We start from the raw sequence: 12,976 nt of genomic DNA, 5'->3' as shown, positions 1-12,976 counted from the left end.
TTTGTGCTACTGAACTCTATAGACCTGCTCCAACCAACAACTGCAAGCAACTGAGCACGAGAAGGACACTGCCGTTAGTTTTGTTACCGAGAGCATCGCTCCCCAGTAACTGTCCGCCGGCAGAAAGATCAGTCCGTAACAAAGGTAACCAGAGTGACGGTTAACTTTTGTTCTGGCCTGCAGGGTTTGGTCTCACGGTTCCGAAGCTGGGTTCCCTGGAGTGGCCGCAACTCGTCGACAGGAGAGGGACACGCTGGAGTCCCTCCGCCGCGAATAAGCAGTGGCCTGGGATTCAAAATAACGACTCGAACAGCCTTTGTGGCTGTTCGCCATTTTACAGATTATTAGGAATGTTTACATCAAGGCTCGGAGAATTACTTCGCCCCCATGAGATAACAGTGTTCTGGTTGATACAGAGGTGTAAAACTGCAAAATATTTTAAGGAGTAGATGTACTCACTGACCATAATTTGCTAGTTATGAGATACGGACGAAATCTGATGTACTGGAGAAAGATAGAAGATTAAGGAGAATGACGCTGAATAAGTTTAAATAATCAGAGTTTGTTTAGAATTTTAAGGACAGCCAGTAAAAACAACGCACCTGGAATAGATGACGTTCTCTCAACCAGCCATGACAAAACTTCAGAAAGAAATTTTCGCTCTGCTGCAAAGTGTGGGCTGGCAGATTAAAAACTATGTGCCGGCCCGAGACTCGAATTCGGGACCTTCGCTTTTCACGGGCAAGTGTTCTACCATCTGAGCTACCCAACCACGCCTCACGATCTCTCCTCAAAGCTTTACTTCCACCAGTGCTTGATCTCCTACCTTCGAAATTTCACAGAAGCTCTCCTGCGGAACTTTGAGGACTAGAACTCCTGGAATAAAGGGTATATCAGAGACATGGCTTACCCACAGACTGGGGAATGTTTCCAGAAAGTAGGAGAGGAGATACTGGCGGAAGTAAAGTTGTGAGGACGGGCCTTCAGTCGTACTTGAGTTGCTCAGTCGGTAGACGACTTGCCTTCGAAAGACAAAGGTCTGGAGTTCGAATCTCAGTCACGCACACGGTTTTAATCTGCCGTGAAGTTTCGTGACAGAACTATCCTAGCTGGCAAGTTGGATATAGACAAGTAAATTACCCCCAAACCTGAGAAGGCAGACGCTGACAGGAGTGTCATGGAACCGTCAGTTTATCAAGTGATAGCTACAAAATACTAACACGAAGTATCCACAAATGAATGGAACAATTGATAGACGCCGACCTGGGTGAAGATCAGTTTGAGCTCCAGAGAAATGTAGTAAGACTAGAGACAATAATGACCCTATGAAATGACTTAGAAGATAGTTGCAAGAAAGTAAAACAGCTTTTGACAGTTTTGACTGGAAAACACTCTTTGAAGTCCTGAAGTCATCAGCAATAACACAGGGGAAGAAATATTGTCCATAATTTCTACAAAAACCATACTGCAGTTTCAAGAGTTGCAAAATTTGTAAGAGAGCAGGTAGTCAAGAAGAGATGCGGAGAGCATTACAATTTTATGCAATCTGCACACTTATATTGAGCAAGCTGTGAAAGAAAAACGAGAAGAAAATTGGAAAAAAGAAAAGTAATAAAAAGTTTGAGCCTATGATACAGCTGTCAGAGAGAGGAAAGGAACTGGATGATCAGTTGAACGGAATCGATAGTGCCTTGAAAAGAGATTATAGGATATCGACAAAACTAGAACAAAGAATATAGAGGATAATGGAGTTAAATCAGGCAATACTGGAGGAATTACATTGAGAAATGAGACGACTGTAGTATATGGGGAACAAAATAACCGACAAGGGTCGAAGTAAAGAGGATGTGTAGCGCATACTAGCAATAACGAAAAAGGTTCTGTGAAAAGTTAAATATGTTAGCATTTATACGTATCATAAATGAAAGTACCCCAACGCCTGGAATAAAAAAATGGGGAAATGATAGTGAAATATATAGTGCCCTGTATCATACACCTTAATATGACTTGTGAAATACAGATGTAGATGAAATAATGTGTTATTCGCAGTTTATGAAATGTTTTGTTGATGTTCGCGTTTTGTAATCAGTGTCATGTTGTGGTTTCATCTGTTTTATTATGTATCAGCAGTAGCGCTAAAGAAATCCTATGTAATAAAAATCATTTTCACGTATTTAAAAGCAAAACGAATATTATTTACTCATTCTGTTAACGGCGCCAGGTGATACTACAGAACCTAATCGCTTCTGGAGAATATTTTTTTTTAGTTTGCAGTTCTTATAAGAATAATGACAAAAATTGCTACGACAGCTACTTAAAAGGAGGGTCCCGTAAATTATTCCCCCGATATTTATATCTGATGCTCAAGTTGCAATCGGTAGCTAATTGGCCTTTACGTTTGTTAATGCAGGCCTCCGTCAAAGTGGTAGCAACCGGCGCTAGCGCCAACCCAGGCCCTGCCACGTCTGTGTTGCGCGAGCTTGTCCTATGGTTACAAGCTGAAGAGACTTCTCGCGTTAACAGGCGTCTTCTGCCTGTCACCAGTCTAATGGAGAATTGGCAACATTGCAGCAAACATTTGGCAGCAATGTGGCCTTCGAATTACTTCCTGGACGGGTGCAAAAGTTTTCTTCTAAATTCACTCACTAATATCTTATCATTATCATTAAATATCCTGAATGATTCTCCCTTAGAGGATGATATAGAAGGTATCAAATGAATAATTTTGATTCCAGGAAGCTCATTTCAGCAGAAACTGCAGCTGGTTTCCCTGTTTACGTCGCTGTTTAACTGACGAATCTACGATTGAGGTGACAAGGAGGGAAATTTTGTTGCAGATGGCTGCTAGCGTAGGGTACAGTGTTTGAAAATGAAATTGCAAACTGCGCTTGCTGTCAGTTCAAATACTGGTGGCGACAATACTCTTTCCTCCTCTGTAAACTAGAATCTCTAAGGCAAATCAACAATCAGTAAAGACATCGAATGAAAACCTCTCCGCCATTATATCGCTACCTCTATTCTCTAGTCCGTGGATGTATAGACACAACATTTACAGAACTGCACACATATTAATCCCTTTTTTTCTGCTTTTGTCAATATTATTGACTTAAGTGTGGCACTGAATGATTTTTTAACTTTCTCTGGCTAATTCGTAATGATTTGTGGATTTTGCCTTAAGCAGGCAGACTTTTTTGTACCGTTATCATGATAAGTTGTAATCAATTTTTATTACTATATTGCATACTGCATATGGTCTTTTCGGCAATTTATTAAACACGACACGCAAAAATGAGGGAGTTATTAATCAGCGGCAATGTAACTCACATATAATTCACAACAGTCTGACCAAATCATCATTTAACGGCAGACATTAACATCGCTGCATTTTGAATACTGTTTTACCTCCAGATTTCGCATTTTACAACCATAGTTGCTAAGCTCAAATAAATAAAGAAAATTAACACGATTTCTGCTCTCAAATAAAGGTTTCAGCATTTAATTTAATTTTAATGTTATTAATGAAGAATTGGAGATTTCCGACATTAAATCGAAAAGTAATCTAATGGCTCTGAGCAATATGGGACTTAACATCTGAGGTCATCAGTCCCCTAGAACTTAGAACTACTTAAACCTAACTAACCTAAGGACATCACACACATCCATGCGCGAGGCAGGATTCGAACCTGCGACCGTAGCGGTCGCGCGGTTCCAGACTGAAGCGCCTTTAACCGCGTGGCCACACTGGCCGGCGAAAAGTAATCCCTATACATGCAAGGAACTACATAATGACTATATTTGGGCAGGTGGTTCTAAAAATTATGAAAGAGCATATAACTTTCCTTCAATCACATGTGTAGTAGCAGCATAATGGAGATAATAATAGCAATCATGACAGGAACCATCGAATTATCTGGTAACCTCACATGCTGCAGTTGTATTTCTCGAACTAAAACATTAGTTGCCATAGAAAAAATTTCACATTGGCATCAAATCGGAGCTATGAAGATTGGAATAGTCCTTATATCACGCAGTCATGAGATTAGAATAATACCCGCATTAGGAACTAGCAGGTAATTAACCAGTTAATCGAGAGAGCTGGATTTTTTCACAGCTTCTATACGCATCGTCGGACACAACATAATCACGACAGTGTGAACTGTTAGTTGCAGTGCTCTGCTGCGTTGAGCGTAGTTTGATAATTGCGGAGTGTAGGTTCAATTCTCACTCATGGTGTCCATTTTTAACATTCACGAAAAGATCTAATTCACCTATGGTAACGCCAAGTTCAGAATGTTAGGTCGCACAGTGGTTCAGAATCCGCATTAAACACAATATCCCTTCACTACCAACAGCGTCAGAGCCTGTTTAAATGGCGCCATAACAAAGGCGGCAGCCGCCGAAGGCAAAAACTCTGTCGCGAGGAAACTAACACTAAAAAAGTTTACTTCATTTAATTTAGGAATGGTTATTTCGTTCGCAGTGATCATATTTAATTTGAACTTGAGACGTTGAAATTTTTGGTCCTCGACTGGAATTCGAATTCGGATCTCTAGGAATGGACCGTATCTGGGTTGCAATCCTGGTCCAGCACAAACATATTCATAATTTCATTTTACGCCCTAGCATGTGCACACTGACCTACCACCGAGAAATAATTTGCATATTTAATGTCTGTTCATTAATAGACAACAATAACGATAGGTGCCGTTATTTCTAGTGAAACATGCGAGCATCTCACTACTGGTGAGCAAGCAGTTGATACTTAATGTCTATTTATGTATGGGAAACTGCGGCAGTACGTGCCGTGTTCGATTCCCAGGTAAGCAAAACAAATTGTACCCTCATCACATATTGATAGAGCTCGCTGCTGCTAAATAAATTCGATTTCTAACATCTGATTTTACTTAGTTAACAATCCAATTAAGTGCTGGGTAGAAAATCTCGTCACATTTTAAATCATAGCATTCCAGTTTTCAGCACGTGCATACTTGGTTACTTGTGAAGGAGAGTGTATTAAACGTCTTTCGTGGTTAGTTAACAGAGCGATAATGATTTTCATGTAGTAGAAATAATTTTGTCATTTCGTTTCAAGTTCAGATGTGTTAATTAATACTGGTGAAAACCTTTATATTTCACGTCTCTTTACGGCTAGTCAGCATTGATGATCGTTGCCTTGATCAAGTCCCAGTCAGATGCGAAAGTGTATTTTAGTTAGTAGTGGCTACGTCTGCTGGGTTTCTGTCCAAATCCAGAACAAAAAATTTCGTCATGTCATTTATAGTTCAAACATGTGGGCAAATAATTCTTCATGAATAATTAGTACAGTGACGTTACTGATTATACTCCATTAATATTGCGGTTTCTACAGAGCGTTTACCGTTGTTTATCGCGTTTTCTTTAACTAGTTCCTTTAACGACCAGTTTTTGCAAAAACCAATCGTCACTGGGACATTTATCAGGTGCGGGAAAACCTTATACAGAGGGAAAATACTTCGAACTGTCGTAGACCTTTATTAGTCCAGACATTGTCTCAGAATATCTTGTTCATGCAAACATTTACCTTGTTTAAGGATTGCTACGTACTTTATGTGCCATAGTTAGTTGTTTCAGATTGTAATGAGATAGTAACGCTTTTGAAAATCATTGTAACCTGTACAAGTGTTAGGGACTAAGTCATCTCTGATTACGTGTTTTTCTAGTTTTTGCAGTACCATGGTGTGATGTTACATCGCACTGATTGCCTTAAAGAACAGTGTTGTCTAGTGGTCCCTCGTGTTATCCATTTTGTATAGTCGAACGACTGTACCGCAAAGCGATTAGAGGACCCTCTAGACAACTACGTTATGTTGGTTGCATGCAAATTTCGCAGATCACAATTCAGGTCGTTCGGATACTCTTGTGCATGATAGTACCTGTTAAAAACTTCGACACTAGTCAAACGCAGCGGCTGCTCTAGACCCTGAGGGTTAGACAATCCCCTCGACACTCTTCGGTGAAGTTTGCCTCCCTTCAGGCACTAGAGCAGCGGCAAGACTGTATTGGCCCCTGACATGTACAATTTTAACATACTCAACAGAGATAGAATGGTGGCACTGAGTGAGTTGCCAAACTGGTTGATCTTAGAGGGACACTTTGCCATTTTATTCACGTATGTGACAAAGCCGTACCCTCCTGTGATCACGTCACAAAACGGCGTAAAAACGGAAGGATGAAAAAGAAAAAACACAGTTTTGTGCTTCGGATTTCGTCGAATGGTTTTGAACTGTCCCTAGTGGTTCCATCCTGTGTGGCAAAGCAAAAATTGCTGTCTCGCTACACTCCAAAGGGAAGAGATCACGTCCAGTGCAGTTGCAGCCATAGATCACCGCATTGCGACTGTCGTTTTCGACCGCGAAATGTGTGGGAATCAACAGCCCGAGGGAAGGGGAGGTTTCATCGACACCAGTTATGCCACTCCCTGAAGCCCTTTAGTTTCGATTCTGAGCGGCAGTGGCCGGCCGGGGTGCCCGAGCGGTTCTAGGCGCCACAGTCTGGAACGGCGCGACCGCTACGGTCGCTGGTTCGAATCCTGCCTCGGGCATGGATGTTTGTGATGTCCTTAGGTTAGTTAGGTTTAAATAGTTCTAAGTTCTAGGGGACTGATGACCTCAGAAGTTAAGTCCCATAGTGCTCAGAGCGATTTTTTTTTTTTTTTTTTTTTTTTGAGCGGCAGTGGTCTGAAATGTTTTCCTGTGCCACCTCTAAGAAAACCGAGTGGTTTCAAGGCTGAGTATCGCACTTCTCACGTCCGTCGCAGAGGCGTCAAAAGGAGGGGTGAAAAGAGTGTAAGAGGGGGGGGGGGTGAGGGTGTGATGACCTTCTCATTGTGTGACACGTCTACTGTGGCGCTGAGCAGAATTGTGCTGAATTTTGGTGCAGATGTGACAGTACTTACCCACCTTACAGCTGACATGAACTTCTGGGCTGTGGCGTTTTTTCGTATGTGTCGACACATTGCTGTTTAAGCGTCGCCGAGCCGGAGGGTGACGTCACAGGGTGCCACGCTTTTACGCCGTTGCAGAGGAAGGTTGTAGGCACCTTTGAGCGAGGGACATAATTTGCAGGATACACGCTTTCTTGAAGCGAAGAGCTCGTCTATGCATGTACCGTAACACTCGCTTTTACCCTGCAATACTGCAGTCCCCACCTGTGCCTCAACCTGCGCGAAACACCATCTTTCGTGAGTCGTACTATAGTGCCAGAGAGGGCACGCCACTACCATCATTTTCCTCTTCATCTCAGAGTAGCAGTTGCAACCTTCGTCCTCAGTTACTTGCTGGATGTATTCCAGTCTCTGCTTTCCTCTACAGTTTTTGCCCTCTACAGCTACCTCTAGTACCGTGGAAGTCATTCCCTGATGTCTTAACAGATGTCATATCATCCTGTCCCTTCTCCTTGTCGGTGTTTTCCACATATTCCTCTCTCACTGATTCTGCGCAAACCTCCCTCATTACTTACCTATCAATCCACCTAATTTTTAACATTCGTCTGTAGCACCACAAATCAAATACTTCGAGTCTTTTCTGTTCCAGTTTTTCCATATTCAATGCTTCACTACCATACAATGCTATGCTCTGAAAAGTTATCAATAATTTGTTCCTCAAATTATGGTCTATGTTTGATACTAGTAGACTTCTCTTGGCCAGGAGTGCCTTTTTTTTGTCAGTGCCAGTCTGCTTAAGATATCTTCCTTGTTCCGTCCGTCATTGGTTATTTTGCTGCCCAGGTAGCTGAATTTCTTAACTTCGAGTACTTCGTGACCATCAACCCTAATGTTAAGTTTCTCACTGTTCTCATTTCTGCTACTTCTCATTACTTTCGTCTTTCTTCGATTTACCCGCAGCCCATATTCTGTACTCGTTAGATTGTTCACTCCGTGCAGCAGATCATGTAACTATTCTTCACTTACACTCAGGATAGCAACATCATCAGCGAATCGTATCATTGATATCCTTTCACCTTGAGTTTTAATTCTATTCCTGAACCTTTCTTTTATTTCCATCACTACTTCTTCGAGGAAAAGATCGAACAGTAGAGGCGAAAGACTACATCCCTGCTTAACACCCTTTTTAATCCGAACACTTCGATCTTGCACATATTGTATATTACTCATGTCTCCTTATAGCTTACCTCTGTTTTTCACAGAATTTCGAGCATCTTAACACCGTTTTACACTGTCGAACTCTTTTTCAAGGTCGACAAATCTTATGAATGTGTCTTAATTTTTCTTTAGTCTTGCTTCCATTATCAACCGCAACGCCAGAATTCCCTTTTTGGTGCCTTTACCCTTCCTAAAGCCAAACTTATCCTCATCTAACACATCCTCAATTTTCTTTCCCATTTTTCTGTGTATTATTCTTGTCAGCATTTTGGATGTGTGAACTGTTAAGCTGATTATGCGATGATTCTCTCACCTGTCAGCTCTTGCAGTTTTCGGAATTGTGTGGATGATATTTTTCTGAAAGGCAGATGGAATGTCGCCAGACTTATACTATTCCGGCGTATCGACGAGCGCCGGCACGAAGACGAAGATCGCAAGAGCAGAGGAAGCGGTGAGACGACGTCAGCCAACAGCCCTCTGACGAGGACTGCACCGTGACAGGAGCGCCCTCTAGCCAAAGAGAATATAAGCGCCGCTCCTGCCAGCCTCGGCCGGACAGTATTGGGACAGTACTAGGAGAGCCCTACAACAGCAGCGACGTGTGATCCATATCAATTGCTTGCATGGACCTTGTACGCAGCAAAGGACTCTGATCGTTTGCATGTAGCTCATCGCTTGCGACACCGTGGTAAATGGAAGTAGTGACAATCTGCTTTATTGAAATAAAACTATTAATTTCATTTGCTTGAATTTTTGGATAGCATTCCGAGAACACAGCATCCTTTAGGTACCCTGTGGGAACGAGTGGGCAGCATCCCACATATACATTCCACACACCAATGTTAATAGTCGTTTTGTTGCCACTTCTCCCAGTGACTTTAGAAATTATGATGGAAGGTTTTCTATCCGTTCTGTCTTATTTGTTCTTAAGTCCTCCAAAGCTCTCTTAAATTCTGATTCTGATTCCAGTACTGGATCCCCTAGCTCCTCTAAATCGAATCCTGTTTCTCCTACGATTGCGAAAACATTCTGTTGGCACCCACCTACATAGGGAGAAATGATCATCACGACAAAATAAGAGATTTCAAGGCTAGCACGGAAAAATTTAAGTGCTCGTTTTTCCCGCGTGCCGTTCGAGAATGGAACGATAGAGAGACAGCTTGAAGGTGGTTCATTGAATCTTCTGCCAGGCACTTTATTGTGAATAGCAAATAGCACAGTAATCACGTAGATGTAGATGTTCTATGACATCCGACAAATCTTTCCCTTCATAGAGGCATTCAGTGTATTCTTTCCACCTACCCGCTCTCTGCTCTGCATTTAACAGTGGAAGTCCCGTTGCACTCTTACTAAATAACTAGCAATGTAAAAAGTGGCTGGTTGCTGTTATCTTCTCTGTAAGAGTCAACCTGTAAAAAAATGTAATTTTTCTGGTATATATATATATATATATATAGCAGGCCGAAATTTGCTAGACAGGCAGATAAATTATGTGCACAAATGCGTGTGAAATATGTTAAATATATGTAAAATATATTTGACATATGTGTTTGCGGACAAACCCACGGGTAAACAGATCATCCTAAAACCCTGGAACGATTTCAGTCAGATTTGGTACAGGTATTAGTTGCTATCTGGAAAGAAATATTGTAGAGATAAGAATCACCAGCCTCTTATTGGGGAGAGCGTGATAATGGGGAGAGAGAAGGGGCAAGGAAGAGATGGTCGAACAGCGAGGGGAAAGGAGGAGAAAGGCACAGGTAGGGGCAGGAGGAGATGGACAGAGATGGGGGTGGGTGAAATGGACGAAGAGAGGGGAGAGAAGGAGAGGGACAAGAAAAAGGAAAGAGGAGATGGATGGACAGGGGGAAGGAGAGGTAGGCAGAGAGAGTGGAGAAGAGGTGATGGACACAGAAAAGAAAGGGGAGGAGGAGATGGACAGAGAAGGAAAAGAAAAAAATTGAGAAGAGAGGAGGAGGAGGAAGTGGTGGAATTAGAGGGGGGCAGAGGAGATGGACGGAGGGGGAAGGAGCAAATGGACAGTGGTGAGAGGAGCAAATTGACAGAGATAGGGGGTGGAGGAGATGGTCATAGAGTAGGTGAAGGAGGAGATGGAGAGAGAGGAAGTATATATATATATATATATATATATATATATATATATATATATATATATATATATATGCCATGAACAACATACTAGAAATCCTGCATGGTGAGGAATGAACGTGGGGCTGGAGGTGCGTTTGAACGTCACTTTTCTTGTATAACTCTAAAACTGTGGTCTCCAGCGAAAACGTATCCCAATACAAAATTTAAGTACGTTATATATATATATATATATATATATATATATATATATATATATATATATATATATATATATATATAGGGTGTTACAAAAAGGTACGGCCAAACTTTCAGGAAACATTCCTCACACACAAATAAAGAAAAGATGTTATGTGGACATGTGTCCGGAAACGCTTAATTTCCATGTTGGAGCTCATTTTAGTTTCCTCCACCTACGCTCAATGGAGCACGTTATCATGATTTCATACGCGATACTCTACCTGTGCTGCTAGAGCATGTGCCTGTACAAGTACGACATAACATGTGGTTCATGCACGATGGAGCTCCTGCACTTTTCAGTCGAAGTGTTCGTACGCTCTCAACAACAGATTCGGTGACCGTACGCAACCCCGGTACCAAATGTAGAGACTCTTCGTGCTCGTCTTGTGGACGGCTGTGATACAATACGCCATTCACCAGGGCTGCATCAGCGCATCAGGGATTCCATGCGACGGAGGGTGGATGCATGTATCTTCGCTAACGGAGGACATTTTGAACATTTCCTGTAACAAAGTGTTCGAAGTCACGCTGGTACGTTTTGTTGCTGTGTGTTTCCATTCCATGATTAAAGTGATTTGAAGAGAAGTAATAAAATGAGCTCTAACAAGGAAAGTAAGCGTTTCTGGACACATGTACACATAACATCTTTTCTTTCTTTGTGTGTGAGGAATGTTTCCTGAAAGTTTGGCCATACCTTTTTGTAACACCCTGTATATATATATATATATATATATATATATATATATATATATATATATATATATAACGTACTTAAATTTTGTATTGGGATACGTTTTCGCTGGAGACCACAGTTTTAGAGTTATGCAAGAAAAGTGACGTTCAAACGCACCTCCAGCCCCACGTTCATTCCTCACCATGCAGGATTTCTAGTATGTTGTTCATGGCACTCCCTCCTACAACTGTAAAAAATTTTCCGGATACAAGAACTATCTCCGATATTCAACCTTTTTTGGTTGCTATTGATTGGGCCATTATTTCACCAGTATAGACGATTATATCGTTAATATTATTAATTTTAATGTGTCCGTGAGGGTAATGAAAGAAAATTGACTTCTGTGAAACTGACTGCGTCGTCGATTTAATCTAAACTTATCCCTTATAAGCACGGTAGTTTCGTAATCAGAAAGCCTGACGAATGCAACGATGTAACGTGTTTATTTTCTGCTGTGATAATTCGCAAAGTCGTTAGGTAAAATTTACACAAACGTCAGTCTTACAATTTGTAGGTGCTCGACTAAGTCGGTGGCGTAATAAGGCCAGTGAACGATGACCAAACAAGATCGAATGTGGGAAATAATTCAAGCAGTCAATTTTTTTATATTTTTTTTTTTACAGTGGTAGGAGGGAGTGCCATGAAAAATATATTAGAAATCCCGACAGGTGGGGCGGAGCGAGGGAGTGGGGACGCATTTGAAGGACACTTTTGTACTTTTTCTTGAATAACTCGAAAACCATGGCTTTCTTACAAAAAGGTCCCGCTATTTTTTTTCTGTAAAATTAACAGTTTACGCGTAGCGAGTTCTAGAAAAACAATCCCACGCACTTTTAACAATAAACTGCACAGTGATGCGCAGCCCCTCTCTTGTGGCGTTTGCTCTGGATTTGGAGGAACATCCACGCGACGCTTCTTCGCTTACTAAACAAAAGTGTGATGAAAGACTATGCTCTTCTTTGGATCTGTCTTATTTGCTCTGTGAGGAGAATCTACGTGACGCTTCCTCGCTTACTAAACAAAAGCGTGACGAAATGCTATGCTCTTCTTTGGATCTGTCTTATTTGCCCTGTGAGTGGAAAGGGACTCGATCTGAGAAACAATTCTCTGGTATCGGTATACATATTCATCATAAGGTATAGGCTCGCATTTCTACTAGCTTGGTAAACAAGGCGATATGCCCCGTGATAACGGCCCTTACTACGCCATATCTCAGCAGAATAGGAAAAATAAAAGTGACGTGAAAGCAGTGCAAAAAGAACAGAAATCTAGCGTGACATCACATGAGCGTGGCGCACACGAAGTACGCTTCTGTAATTAGCGAGCCTCCGTAGATACAGAAGTTTTCCGTTCGAACAGCCACAGTGGCGAGTTGGAGTCCACGACCCGGTGAGGTCCCTCGGACCGAAACTTCCCAGCTGCGCTACCGCGTCCCGCTGTCCCACGGCACCAGCAGCCCGACCGCTCCTGCGTGGCGGCCGCAGTCCCGCACTCTGCCTCAGCGACGCCGCGGCTGGTCGCAGTCGATTTGCAGCCGCGATCCGTCGCCAAGCGACTGAATCCGCCCGCCGCGGTCCTCCGGAAACTGGAGCGACACGCGGCGACCAGCCGTGTCGACCCGGGCTACTGCAGCCGGCGCGTCCATGGCCTGCTTTCCCGCCCACTGTCTGGGTGGGCGGGGCGTGCCTACACTCCTACTGTCCACTGTGGACGGACTTGTGAATGAAAAATTATACTCTGCTTTTTATTTCACT

This window comes from Schistocerca cancellata, chromosome 3, assembly GCF_023864275.1.
Source record: "Schistocerca cancellata isolate TAMUIC-IGC-003103 chromosome 3, iqSchCanc2.1, whole genome shotgun sequence".
Lineage (NCBI taxonomy): Eukaryota > Metazoa > Arthropoda > Insecta > Orthoptera > Acrididae > Schistocerca > Schistocerca cancellata.
Note: the sequence above shows the minus strand (reverse complement) of the source record.